This window comes from Eschrichtius robustus, chromosome 3, assembly GCF_028021215.1.
Source record: "Eschrichtius robustus isolate mEscRob2 chromosome 3, mEscRob2.pri, whole genome shotgun sequence".
In the NCBI taxonomy this organism is placed as follows: Eukaryota; Metazoa; Chordata; class Mammalia; order Artiodactyla; family Eschrichtiidae; genus Eschrichtius; species Eschrichtius robustus.
Window position 1 is genome coordinate 118,511,531 of NC_090826.1, and position 12,372 is coordinate 118,523,902.

The following is a 12,372-nucleotide window of genomic DNA, read 5'->3' on the forward strand; positions in this document are numbered from 1 at the left end:
TTTCCTGCCTTTTTTTTTTTTTACGTGCCGAAATTAGCCATACTTCTGAAATACTGATCTTAGTGATCATATAAGAGTGTCCCTGAATATTGCTAGAGTTTAATAGAATTTTTAATTTACTAAATAATTTTTCCAAGTTTGCCCTACATGTCCTGTAATTTTGAGTTCTGTTGTTGTCTACATGAGATCCAGCAAAGGTTACATTTTTAATAGATAGTCTTTGGATGTGTGAGAGTTGAGAGTGTGCCGCTTAGGTTGTATAGCTTGTTGCTAAGAATGGAATGAGATTAGACACCAGAAATTACCATTCAGGTAAGCTTGACAAGAATATTACTTGTTTTGCACTAACTACAATAAATAGAAGCCTTCACTTATTATATGTCCATGTTAGAGTAAGGTAATATGGTGGTTCCCGGAAAGCACAGTACACTGATTGTACTAGTTCAAACTAGAGGTCTGGATGACTTTTAGGCTGTAATTTATCAGCTTTCAAAGTAGTGCATGAAATGCAAGCCATCTCTCTGTCCCTGACCCCAGAGTCACCACTGCCTGTGCATAATCTGGGTTACTGATCTTAGTAAAAAATGGATGTGATTATCGATTCTTGTAAAGGTTACGTGGAAGTCTCTTGAAATATCTAAGGTTATTATTGAGGCACTTGGGAGATTTAGGTGTTGGTCCATTATTTGATGTTCTTTCTGTTATTATTATAAATACTGAATAACAGATACCAAAAACATGTTTGTGAAACATTTGGAAGCACCAAGTATGAATTTGTTTTAAACTGAATTTTAGGTGGTTTATTTATACTCAGCCATGACATTTGTATTTATTTATTTATTTATTTTTTTAAAAAAATTATTTATTTATTTATTTATTTATTTATTTTATTTTTGGCTGTGCTGGGTCTTCGTTTCTGTGCAAGGGCTTTCCCCAGTTGCGGCAAGCGGGGGCCACTCTTCATCGCGGTGCGCAGGCCTCTCACTATCGTGGCCTCTCTTGTTGCAGAGCACAGGCTCCAGACGCGCAGGCTCAGTAGTTGTGGCTCACGGGCCCAGTTGCTCCGCGGCATGTGGGATCTTCCCAGACCAGGGCTCAAACCCGTGTCCCCTGCATTGGCAGGCAGATTCTCAACCACTGCGCCACCAGGGAAGCCCTGTATTTATTTTTTTAATGCAGCTTATTTTATGTTATGTCTCATTTTTTAGGAGAGTTACGAGAACTGGTTCAAATAAAAAAGGAGTAGGTTCTTGATGTTGTAATTTATAATATTGCATTTGCCTTTTATTTAATAATTAACTGCATATATTTTTTCAGTCTTAGAAATGTGTGGTATATAAATAATATGACCATATAGTGTGGCAACCAAACTGAGGCACTTCTAAGAATGAAAGGTGGTGCTAGTAGTGTTTATGTCAGGACGTCAGGCATAAATCAGGACTGTCTTAGATAAAGGGAAAAGGATAGTCACCCTACACATAAGGCGTCAGCCAGAACCTATAGTCCAGGAATTCTCATTCACTCTAGCTCCTTAATACTGTCCTTCACTTTAGTGATTTATTTGTTGAAATTTTTTCTGTTGGTACGGAATGGTTTGCAGGCAGCCTAGAACCCTGACCATCTCAGGCCTAGTGTGGATCTAATTGCCTCCAGATTGCATGTTGGCTGAGGTTCCCCCTTTTCTTTCCCCTTCAACTCCACCCAGTCCCTTTCCTGATATTTTTCCTATCAGATTTTTTTTTCTTTTCCAAAGAATATTTTTGGCTGATAGAACAAAGCCAGTCAGCACAGATGTGCAGAAATCATTACTAGAGTTTATCACAAGGAAATAAAATTATAAATCAGAATTACATTTTCAGTAGTAGTTTTAGACTTTTCTGATGGACTTAAGCATTTGTATTTTAGGCCTGATTTTTAAAATAACAAGTATGTGACAGATCTTTGTTCTTGGCAGTTTTTTTTTTTTTTTAGTGTGGCAAACAGCCTTTTCTTATAAGCATTCACAATTTACCAAGTGCAAGGCAGAGTTTTTTTTCTTCTCCCTCAACAGCTAGTTTAGGCTGATTTCCGTTTGTGTGTGCAGTCGTTACTTGTGTACCACCATCTCTGTTTTATTTCAAATAACTTAACCCTAACAGGCAGAAGAAAGGATATCAAGAATGTTTCTGGTGCAACCTGCAGGGAAGAATCATCTATATACCCTCAGCTGTTGCTTTTTTCCCCTTGTATGTGGCATACAGAGAAGTCTCTGACTTTTATCTTGAAGTTAGTTTTCCACTCTGCCAAAATTATTTTTGTCAAGGGGGCCAGTGAATTCACTGTCAAATTCAGTGAAAACTTGTTTTCATCTTACTTGATCTTTCCTCAACACTTCGCTGTGTAGATCACTCCTCCTTGAAGCATTCTCCTTTTGTATTGCTACATTTTTAGTTTCCTCTTTTTTCATGGGCTCTGCTTCATCTTTGCAGGCTCCTCCGCTATCCAAATCTTAAGGCTTGGAACTGTGAACTTTTCTTGTTTTCTTTCTGCCATAATTTAGCACACAATCCATTTCTATATATCCCGATGACTCTTGAATTTATGTTTCCCGTCCAGACTTCTGAGTCTCTAGAGTCATATATCCAGTAGTTTCCTTGAATTCTCTTCTAACATTTCAAACTTAACACCTGCACAGTGAAACTCGAGGTCCTTCTCCGTATTCTGTTTCCACCCACTTCTCTACAATAGGCTTCTTTTTTTTTTTCTATTTTTTTTAACATCTTTATTGGAGTATAATTGCTTTACAATGGTGTGTTAGTTTCTGCTTTATAACAAAGTGAATCAGCTATACATATACATATATCCCCATATCTCTTCACTCTTGCGTCTCCCTCCCTCCCACCCTCCCTATCCCACCCCTCTAGGTGGTCACAAAGCACCAAGCTGATCTCCCTGTGCTATGTATCTGCTTCCCTCTAGCTATCTGTTTTACACTTGGTAGTGTATATATGTCCATGCCACTGTCTCACTTCATCCCAGCTTACCCTTCCCCCTCCCCGTGTCCTCAAGTCCATTCTCTACATCTGCATCTTTATTCCTGTCCTGCCCCTAGGTTCTTCATGACCATTTTTTTTTTTTTAGATTCCATATATATGTGTTAGCATACGGTATTTGTTTTTCTCTTTCTGACTTACTTCACTCTGTATGACAGTCTCTAGGTCCATCCACCTCACTACAAATAACTCAATTTCATTTCTTTTTATGGCTGAGTAATATTCCATTGTATATATATGCCACATCTTCTTTACCCATTCATCTGTCGATGGACACTTAAGTTGCTTCCATGTCCTGGCTGTTGTAAATAGAGCTTCAATGAACATTGTGGTACATGACTCTTTTTGCATTATGGTTTTCTCAGGGTATATGCCCAGTAGTGGGATTGCTGGGTCGTCTGGTAATTCTATTTTTAGTTTTTTAAGGAACCTCCATACTGTTCTCCATAGTGCCTATATCGATTTACATTCCCACCAACAGTGCAAGAGGGTTCCCTTTTCTCCACACCCTCTGCAGCGTTTCTTGTTTGTAGATTTTTTGATGATGGCCATTCTGACTGGTGTGAGGTGATACCTCATTGTAGTTTTGATTTGCATTTCTTTAATGATTAGTGATGTTGAGCATCCTTTCATGTGTTTGTTGGCAATCTGTATATCTTCTTTGGAGAAATGTCTATTTAGGTCTTCTGCCCATTTTTGGATTGGGTTGTTTGTTTTTTTTCATACTGACCTGCATGAGCTGCTTGTAAATTGTGGAGATTAATCCTTTGTCAGTTGCTTCATTTGCAAATATTTTCTCCCGTTCTGAGGGTTGTCTTTTTGTCTTGTTTATGGTTTCCTTTGCTGTGCAAAAGCTTTTAAGTTTCATTAGGTCCCATTTATTTATTTTTGTTTTTATTTCCATTTCTCTAGGAGGTGGGTCAAAAAGGATCTGTGATTTATGTCATAGAGTGTTCTGCTTATGTTTTCCTCTAGGAGTTTGATAGTATCTGGCCTTACATTTAGGTCTTTAATCCATTTTGAGTTTATTTTTGTGTGTGGTGTTAAGGAGTGTTCTAATTTCATTCTTTTACATGTAGCTGTCCAGTTATCCCAGCACCACTTATTGAAGAGGCTGTCTTTTCTCCATTGTATGTTCTTGCCTCCTTTATCAAAAATAAGGTGACCATATGTGCATGGGTTTATCTCTGGGCTTTCTGGCCTGTTCCATTGATATATATTTCTGTTTTTGTGCCAGTACCATACTGTCTTGATTACTGTAGCTTTGTAGTATAGTCTGAAGTCTGGGAGCCTGATTCCTCCAGCTCCGTTTTTCTTTCTCAAGATTGCTTTGGCTCTTCGGGGTCTTTTGTGTTTCCATACAAATTGTGAAATTTTTTGTTCTAGTTCTGTGAAATATGCCAGTGGTAGTTTGATAGGGATTGCATTGAATCTGTAGTTTGCTTTGGGTAGTATAGTCATTTTCACAATGTTGATTCTTCCAATCCAAGAACATGGTATATCTCTCCATCTCTTTGTATCACCTTTAATTTCTTTCATCAGTGTCTTATAGTTTTCTGCATACAGGTGTTTAGTCTCCTTAGGTAGGTTTATTCCTAGGTATTTTATTCTTTTTGTTGCAGTGGTAAATGGAAGTGTTTCCTTAATTTCACTTTCAGATTTTTCATCATTCGTGTATAGGAATGCAAGAGATTTCTGTGCATTAATTTTGTATCCTGCAACTTTACCAAATTCATTGATTAGCTCTAGTAGTTTTCTGGTAGCATCTTTAGGATTTTCTATGTATAGTATCATGTCATCTGCAAAGAGTGACAGCTTTACTTCTTTTTTTCTGATTTGGATTCCTTTTATTTCTTTTTCTTCTCTGATTGCTATGGCTACAACTTCCAAAACTATGTTGAATAATAGTGGTGAGAGTGGACACCCTTGTCTTGTTCCTGATCTTAGAGGAAATGGTTTCAGTTTTTCACCATTGCGAACGATGTTGGCTGTGGGTTTGTCATATATGGCCTTTATTATTTTGAGGAAAGTCCCTCTGTGCCTACTTTCTGGAGGGTTTTTATCATAAATGGGTGTTGAATTTTGTTGAAAGCTTTCTCTGCATCTATTGAGATGATCATATGATTTTTCTCCTTCAATTTGTTAATATGGTTTATCACATTGATTGATTTGCATATATTAAAGAATCCTTGCATTCCTGGGATAACTCCACTTGATCATGGTGTATGATCCTTTTATTTTACTTTTTTATTTCTTTTAACACCTTTATTAGAGTATAACTGCTTTACAGTGGTGGGTTAGTTTCTGCTTTATAACAAAATGAATCAGCTATACATATACATATATCTCCATATCTCTTCCCTCTTGCATCTCTCTCCCTCCCACCCTCCCTATCCCACCCCTCTAGGTGGTAACAAAGCACTGAGCTGATCTCCCTGTGCTATGCGGCTGCTTCCCACTAGCTATCGGTTTTACATTTGGTAGTGTATATATGTCCATGCCACTCTCTCACTTTGTCCCAGCTTACCCTTCCCACTCCCCGTGTCCTCAAGTCCATTCTCTAGTAGGTCTGTGTCTTTATTCCCATCCTGCCTCTAGGTTCTTCATGACCTTTTTTTTTTTTTAATTTTAGATTCCTTATATATGTGTTATCATACGGTATTTGTTTTTCTCTTTCTGACTTACTTCACTCTGTATGACAGACTCTAGGTCCATCCACTTCACTACAAATAACTCAATTTCGTTTCTTTTTATGGCTGAGTAATATTCCATTGTATATATGTGCCACATCTTCTTTATCCATTCATCTGTCGATGGACACTTAGGTTGCTTCCATGTCCTGGCTATTGTAAATAGAGCGTCAATGAACATTGTGGTACATGACTCTTTTTGAATTATGGTTTTCTCATTGCCTTATGTATTGAGGTGCTCCTATGTTGGGTGCATAAATATTTACAATTGTTATATCTTCTTGGATTGATCCCTTGATCATTATGTAGTATCCTTCTTTGTCTCTTGTAATAGTCTTTATTTTAAAGTCTGTTTTGTCTGATATGAGAATTGCTACTCCAGCTTTCTTTTGATTTCCATTTGCCTGGAATATCTTTTTCCATCCCCTCGCTTTCAGTCTGTATGTGTACCTAGGTCTGAAGTGGGTCCTTTGTAGACACCATATATATGGGTCTTGTTTTTGTATCCATTCAGCCAGTCTGTGTCTTTTGGTGGGAGCATTTAATCCATTTACATTAAAGGTAGTCATCGATATGTATGTTCCTATTACCATTTTCTTAATTGTTTTGGGTTTGTTATTGTAGGTCTTTTCATTCTCTTGTGTTTCCTGCCTAGAGAAGTTCCTTTAGCATTTGTTGTAAAGCTGGTTTGGTGGTACTGAATTCTCTTAGCTTTTGCTTGTCTGTAAAGGTTTTAATTTCTCCATCGAATCTGAATGAGATCCTTGCTGGGTACAGTAGTCTTTGTTGTAGGTTTTCCCCTTTCATCACTTTCAATATGTCCTGCCACTCCCTTCTGGCTTGCAGAGTTTCTGCGGAAAGATCAGCTGTTAACCTTATGGGGATTACCTTGTATGTTATTTGTTCTTTTTTCCTGCTGCTTCTAATATTTTTTCTTTGTATTTAATTTTTTTTTTTCACACACACACACTGTATTTTATTTTTACAAGAGATAAATAGACTGACACCAAGCATTGTACATGGATGACCACAACAAAAGCAACAATGATTGCAATTACCAAACATGAAACACACTCATACTATGTCATAATATTGACATTCAGTCCAGTAATTCTCCACTGCAACAGCTCCTTTACTTTGCAGTGAAAACTGATTTGTATATTCTTTGCCTCTGAGTCCTTGTGGGATTTTTTTTTTTTTTAATTCAGACAGAAAGTCACAAAAATTATACTCATCCTCATCAGTTCACTCAGTCCCATGTAATTAATTTTTTTTTTCATCTTGATCTTTTGTTAGCACTTTTATGAGTTCATCAGTTTTTCATTAGAGTTCTGAAAATGCTTATTCATTCAGTTCAGCAGTACAGTCAGTTACCAGAAACCTGTACTTGTCAGAGTCTTTTCCATGAATTTCCTGAAGATGAAACCCTTTTATAGGAACATATTTGCAAAATCATCAGAGTACACCCAGAACTGTCTGTAAATGACAAAAGACTTAAAAATGACCACTGTTAAAGATTTGATGAAAGTTCATAATAATGCAGTTGACAAGAAAATTAGTTATTTCTGAGATATACATTTTAAAGTAATAACTAGGATTATTACTTATAACATTATACCAGAACATATAAGATTTTTAGAAATTTCATGTAATGTCTGAAACATTTATATTAACATATTTCCATACATATTTCCATACAAATACAAATATAAGACTTTTAGAAATTTCATGTAATGTCTGAAACATTTATATTAACATATTTCCATGCAAATAACCCAATGAAAGTTTAGTATTAGTTGTTTTGTTTGTTTTTTTATACTGCAGGTTCTTATTAGGCATCAATTTTATACACATCAGTGTATACATGTCAATCCCAATCGCCCAATTCAGCACACCACCATCCCTACCCCACCGCAGTTTTCCCCCCTTGGTGTCCATAAGTCCATTCTCTACATCTGTGTCTCAACTTCTGCCCTGCAAACTGGCTCATCTGTACCATTTTTCTAGGTTCCACATACATGCATTAATATACGATATTTGTTTTTCTCTTTCTGACTTACTTCACTCTGTATGACAGTCTCTAGATCCATCCACGTCTCAACAAATGACTCAATTTCATTCCTTTTTATGGCTGAGTAATATTCCATTGTATATATGTACCACAACTTCTTTATCCATTCGTCTGTTGATGGGCATTTAGGTTGCTTCCATGACCTGGCTATTGTAAATAGTGCTGCAATGAACATTCGGGTGCATGTGTCTTTTTGAATTACGGTTTTCTCTGGGTATATGCCCAGTAGTGGGATTGCTGGGTCATATGGTAATTCTATTTTTAGTTTTTTAAGGAACCTCCATATTGTTCTCCATAGTGGCTGTATCAATTTACATTCCCACCAAGAGTGCAAGAGGCTTCCCTTTTCTCCACACCCTCTCCAGCATTTCTTGTTTGTAGATTTTCTGATGATGCCCATTCTAACAGGAGTGAGGTGATACCTCATTGTAGTTTTGATTTGCATTTCTCTAATAATTAGTGATGTTGAGCATCTTTTCATGTGCTTCGTGGCCGTCTGTATGTCTTCTTTGGAGAAATGTCTATTTAGGTCTTCTGCCCATTTTTGGATTGGGGTGTTTGTTTTTTTTAATATTGAGCTGAATGAGCTGTTTATATATTTTGGAGATTAATCCTTTGTCCGTTGATTCATTTGCAAATATTTTCTCCCATTCTGAGGGTTGTCTATTCGTCTTGTTTATGGTTTCCTTTGCTGTGCAAAAGCTTTGAAGTTTCATTAGGTCCCACTTGTTTATTTTTGTTTTTATTTCCATTACTCTAGGAGGTGGATCAAAAAAGATCTTGCTGTGATTTATGTCAAAGAGTGTTCTTCCTATGTTTTCCTCTAAGAGTTTTATAGTGTCCAGTCTTATATTTAGGTCTCTAATCCATTTTGAGTTTATTTTTGTGTATGGTGTTAGGGAGTATTCTAATTTCATTCTTTTACATGTAGCTGTCCAGTTTTCCCAGCACCACTTATTGAAGAGACTGTCTTTTCTCCATTGTATATCTTTGCCTCCTTTGTCATAGATTAGTTGACCATAGGTGCGTGGGTTAATCTCTGGGCTTTCTATCTTGTTCCATTGATCTATGTTTCTGTTTTTGTGCCAGTACCATATTGTCTTGATTACTGTAGCTTTGTAGTAGAGTCTGAAGTCAGGGAGTCTGATTCCTCCAGCTCCATTTTTTTGCCTCAAGACTGCTTTGGCTATTCGGGGTCTTTTGTGTCTCCATACAAATTTTAAGATGATTTGTTCTAGCTCCGTAAAAAATGCCATTGGTAATTTGATAGGGATTGCATTGAATCTGTAGATTGCTTTGGGTAGTATACTCATTTTCACAATGTTGATTCTTCCAATCCAAGAACATGGTATATCTCTCCATCTGTTGGTATCATCTTTAATTTCTTTCATCAGTGTCTTATAGTTTTCTGCATACAGGTCTTTTGTCTCCCTAGGTAGGTTTATTCCTAGGTATTTTATTCTTTTTGTTGCAATGGTAAATGGGAGTGTTTCCATAATTTCTCTTTCAGATTTTTCATCATTAGTGTATAGGAATGCAAGAGATTTCTGTGCATTAATTTTGTATCCTGCAACTTTACCATATTCATTAATTAGCTCTAGCAGTTTTCTGGTGGCAGTTTTAGGATTCTTTATGTATAGTATCATGTCATCCGCAAACAGTGACAGTTTTACTTCTTCTTTTCCAATTTGTATTCCTTTTATTTCTTTTTCTTCTCTGATTGCCGTGGCTAGGACTTCCAAAACTATGTTGAATAATAGTGGTGAGAGTGGACATCCTTGTCTCGTTCCTGATCTTAGAGGAAATGCTTTCAGTTTTTCACCATTGAGAATGATGTTTGCTGTGGGTTTGTCATATATGGCCTTTATTATGTTGAGGTAGGTTCCCTCTATGCCCACTTTCTGGAGAGTTTTTATCATGAATGGGTGTTGAATTTTGTCAAAAGCTTTTTCTGCATCTATTGAGATGTTCATATGGTTTTTATTCTTCAATTTGTTAATATGGTGTATCACATTGATTGATTTGCGTATATTGAAGAATCCTTGCATCCCTGGGATAAATCCCACTTGATCGTGGTGTATGATCCTTTTAATGTGTTGTTGGATTCTGTTTGCTAGTATTTTGTTGAGGATCTTTGCATCTATATTCATCAGTGATATTGGTCTGTAATTTTCTTTTTTTGTAGTATCTTTGTCTGGTTTTGGTATCAGGGTGATGGTGGCCTCATAGAATGAGTTTGGGAGTGTTCCTTCCTCTGCAATTTTTTGGAAGAGTTTGAGAAGGAGGGGTGTTAGCTCTTCTCTAAATGTTTGATAGAATTCACCTGTGAAGCCATCTGGGCCTGGACTTTTGTTTGTTGGAAGATTTTTAATCACAGTTTCAATTTCATTACTTGTGATTGGTCTGTTCATATTTTCTGTTTCTTCCTGGTTCAGTCTTGGAAGGTTATACCTTTCTAAGAATTTGTCCATTTCTTCCAGGTTGTCCATTTTATTGGCATAGAGTTGCTTGTAGTAGTCTCTTAGGATGCTTTGTATTTCTGCGGTGTCTGTTGTAACTTCTCCTTTTTCATTTCTGATTTTATTGATTTGAGTCCTCTCCCTCTTTTTCTTGATGAGTCTGGCTAATGGCTTATCAATTTTGTTTATCTTCTCAAAGAACCAACTTTTAGTTTTATTGATCTTTGCTATTGTTTTCTTTGTTTCTATTTCATTTATTTCTGCTCTGATCTTTATGATTTCTTTCCTTCTGCTAACTTTGGGTTTTGTTTGTTCTTCTTTCTCTAGTTTCTTTTTTTTTTTTTTTTCTTTCTCTAGTTTCTTTAGGTGTAAGGTTAGATTGTTTACTTGAGATTTTTCTTGTTTCTTTAGGTAGGCTTGTATAGCTATAAACTTCCCTCTTAGAACTGCTTTTGCTGCATCCCAGAGGTTTTGGGTCGTCGTGTTTTCATTGTCATTTGTCTCTAGGTATTTTTCTATTTCCTCTTTGATTTCTTCAGTGATCTCTTGGTTTTTTAGTAACGTATTGTTTAGCCTCCATGTGTTTGTCTTTTTTACGTTTTTTTCCCTGTAATTCATTTCTAATCTCATAGCGTTGTGGTCAGAAAAGATGCTTGATATGATTTCAATTTTCTTAAATTTACTGAGGCTTGATTTGTGACCCAAGATGTGATCTATCCTGGAGAATGTTCCGTGCGCACTTGAGAAGAACGTGTAATCTGCTGTTTTTGGATGGAATGTCCTATATATATCAATTAAATCTATCTGGTCTATTGTGTCATTTAAAGCTTCTGTTTCCTTATTTATTTTCATTTTGGATGATCTGTCCATTGGTGTAAGTGAGGTGTTAAAGTCCCCCACTATTATTGTGTTACTGTCGATTTCCTCTTTTATAGCTGTTAGCAGTTGCCTTATGTATTGAGGTGCTCCTATGTTGGGTGCGTATATATTTATAATTGTTATATCTTCTTCTTGGATTGATCCCTGGATCATTATGTAGTGTCCTTCCTTGTCTCTTGTAACATTCTTTATTTTAAAGTCTATTTTATCTGATATGAGTATAGCTACTCCAGCTTTCTTTTGATTTCCATTTGCATGGAGTACCTTTTTCCATCCCCTCACTTTCAGTCTGTATGTGTCCCTAGGTCTAAAGTGGGTCTCTTGTAGACAGCATATATATGGGTCTTGTTTTTGTATCCATTCAGCCAGTCTATGTCTTTTGTTTGGGGCATTTAATCCATTCACGTTTAAGGTAATTATCGATATGTATGTTCCTATGACCATTTTCTTAATTGTTTTGGGTTTGTTTTTGTAGGTCCTTTTCTTCTCTTGTGTTTCCCACTTAGAGAAGTTCCTTTAGCATTTGTTGTAGAGCTGGTTTGGTGGTGCTGAATTCTCTTAGCTTTTGCTTGTCTGTAAAGCTTTTGATTTCTCCATCAAATCTAAATGAGATCCTTGCCGGGTAGAGTAATCTTGGTTGTAGGTTCTTCCCTTTCATCACTCTAAGTATATCATGCCACTCCCTTCTGGCTTGCAGAGTTTCTGCTGAGAAATCAGCTGTTAACCTTATGGGAGTTCCCTTGTATGTTATTTGTCGTTTTTCCCTTGCTGCTTTCAATAATTTTTCTTTGTCTTTAATTTTTGCCACTTTGATTACTATGTGTCTCGGTGTGTTTCTCCTTGGGTTTATTCTGTATGGGACTCTCTGCGCTTCCTGGACTTGGGTGGCTATTTCCTTTCCCATGTTAGGGAAGTTTTCGACTATAATCTCTTCAAATATTTTCTCTGGTCCTTTCTCTCTCTCTTCTCCTTCTGGGACCCCTATAATGCGAATGTTGTTGCGTTTAATGTTGTCCCAGAGGTCTCTTAAGCTGTCTTCATTTCTTTTCATTCTTTTTTCTTTATTCTGTTCTGCAGCAGTGAATTCCACCATTCTGTCTTCCAGGTCACTTATCCGTTCTTCTGCCTCAGTTATTCTGCTATTGATTCCTTCTAGTGTAGTTTTCATTTCAGTTATTGTATTGGTCATCTCTGTTTGTTTGTTCTTTAATTCTTCTAAGTCTTTGTTAATCATTTCTTGC

General features: G+C 36.6%; 1 protein-coding gene across 1 annotated transcript in view; it reads left to right on the forward strand.

Moving 5' to 3' along the window:
- Positions 1-12,372, forward strand: part of ATF6 (activating transcription factor 6) — a 225,750-nt gene that overhangs the window by 71,079 nt on the left and 142,299 nt on the right. The gene's annotated exons all lie outside the window — the stretch shown is intronic.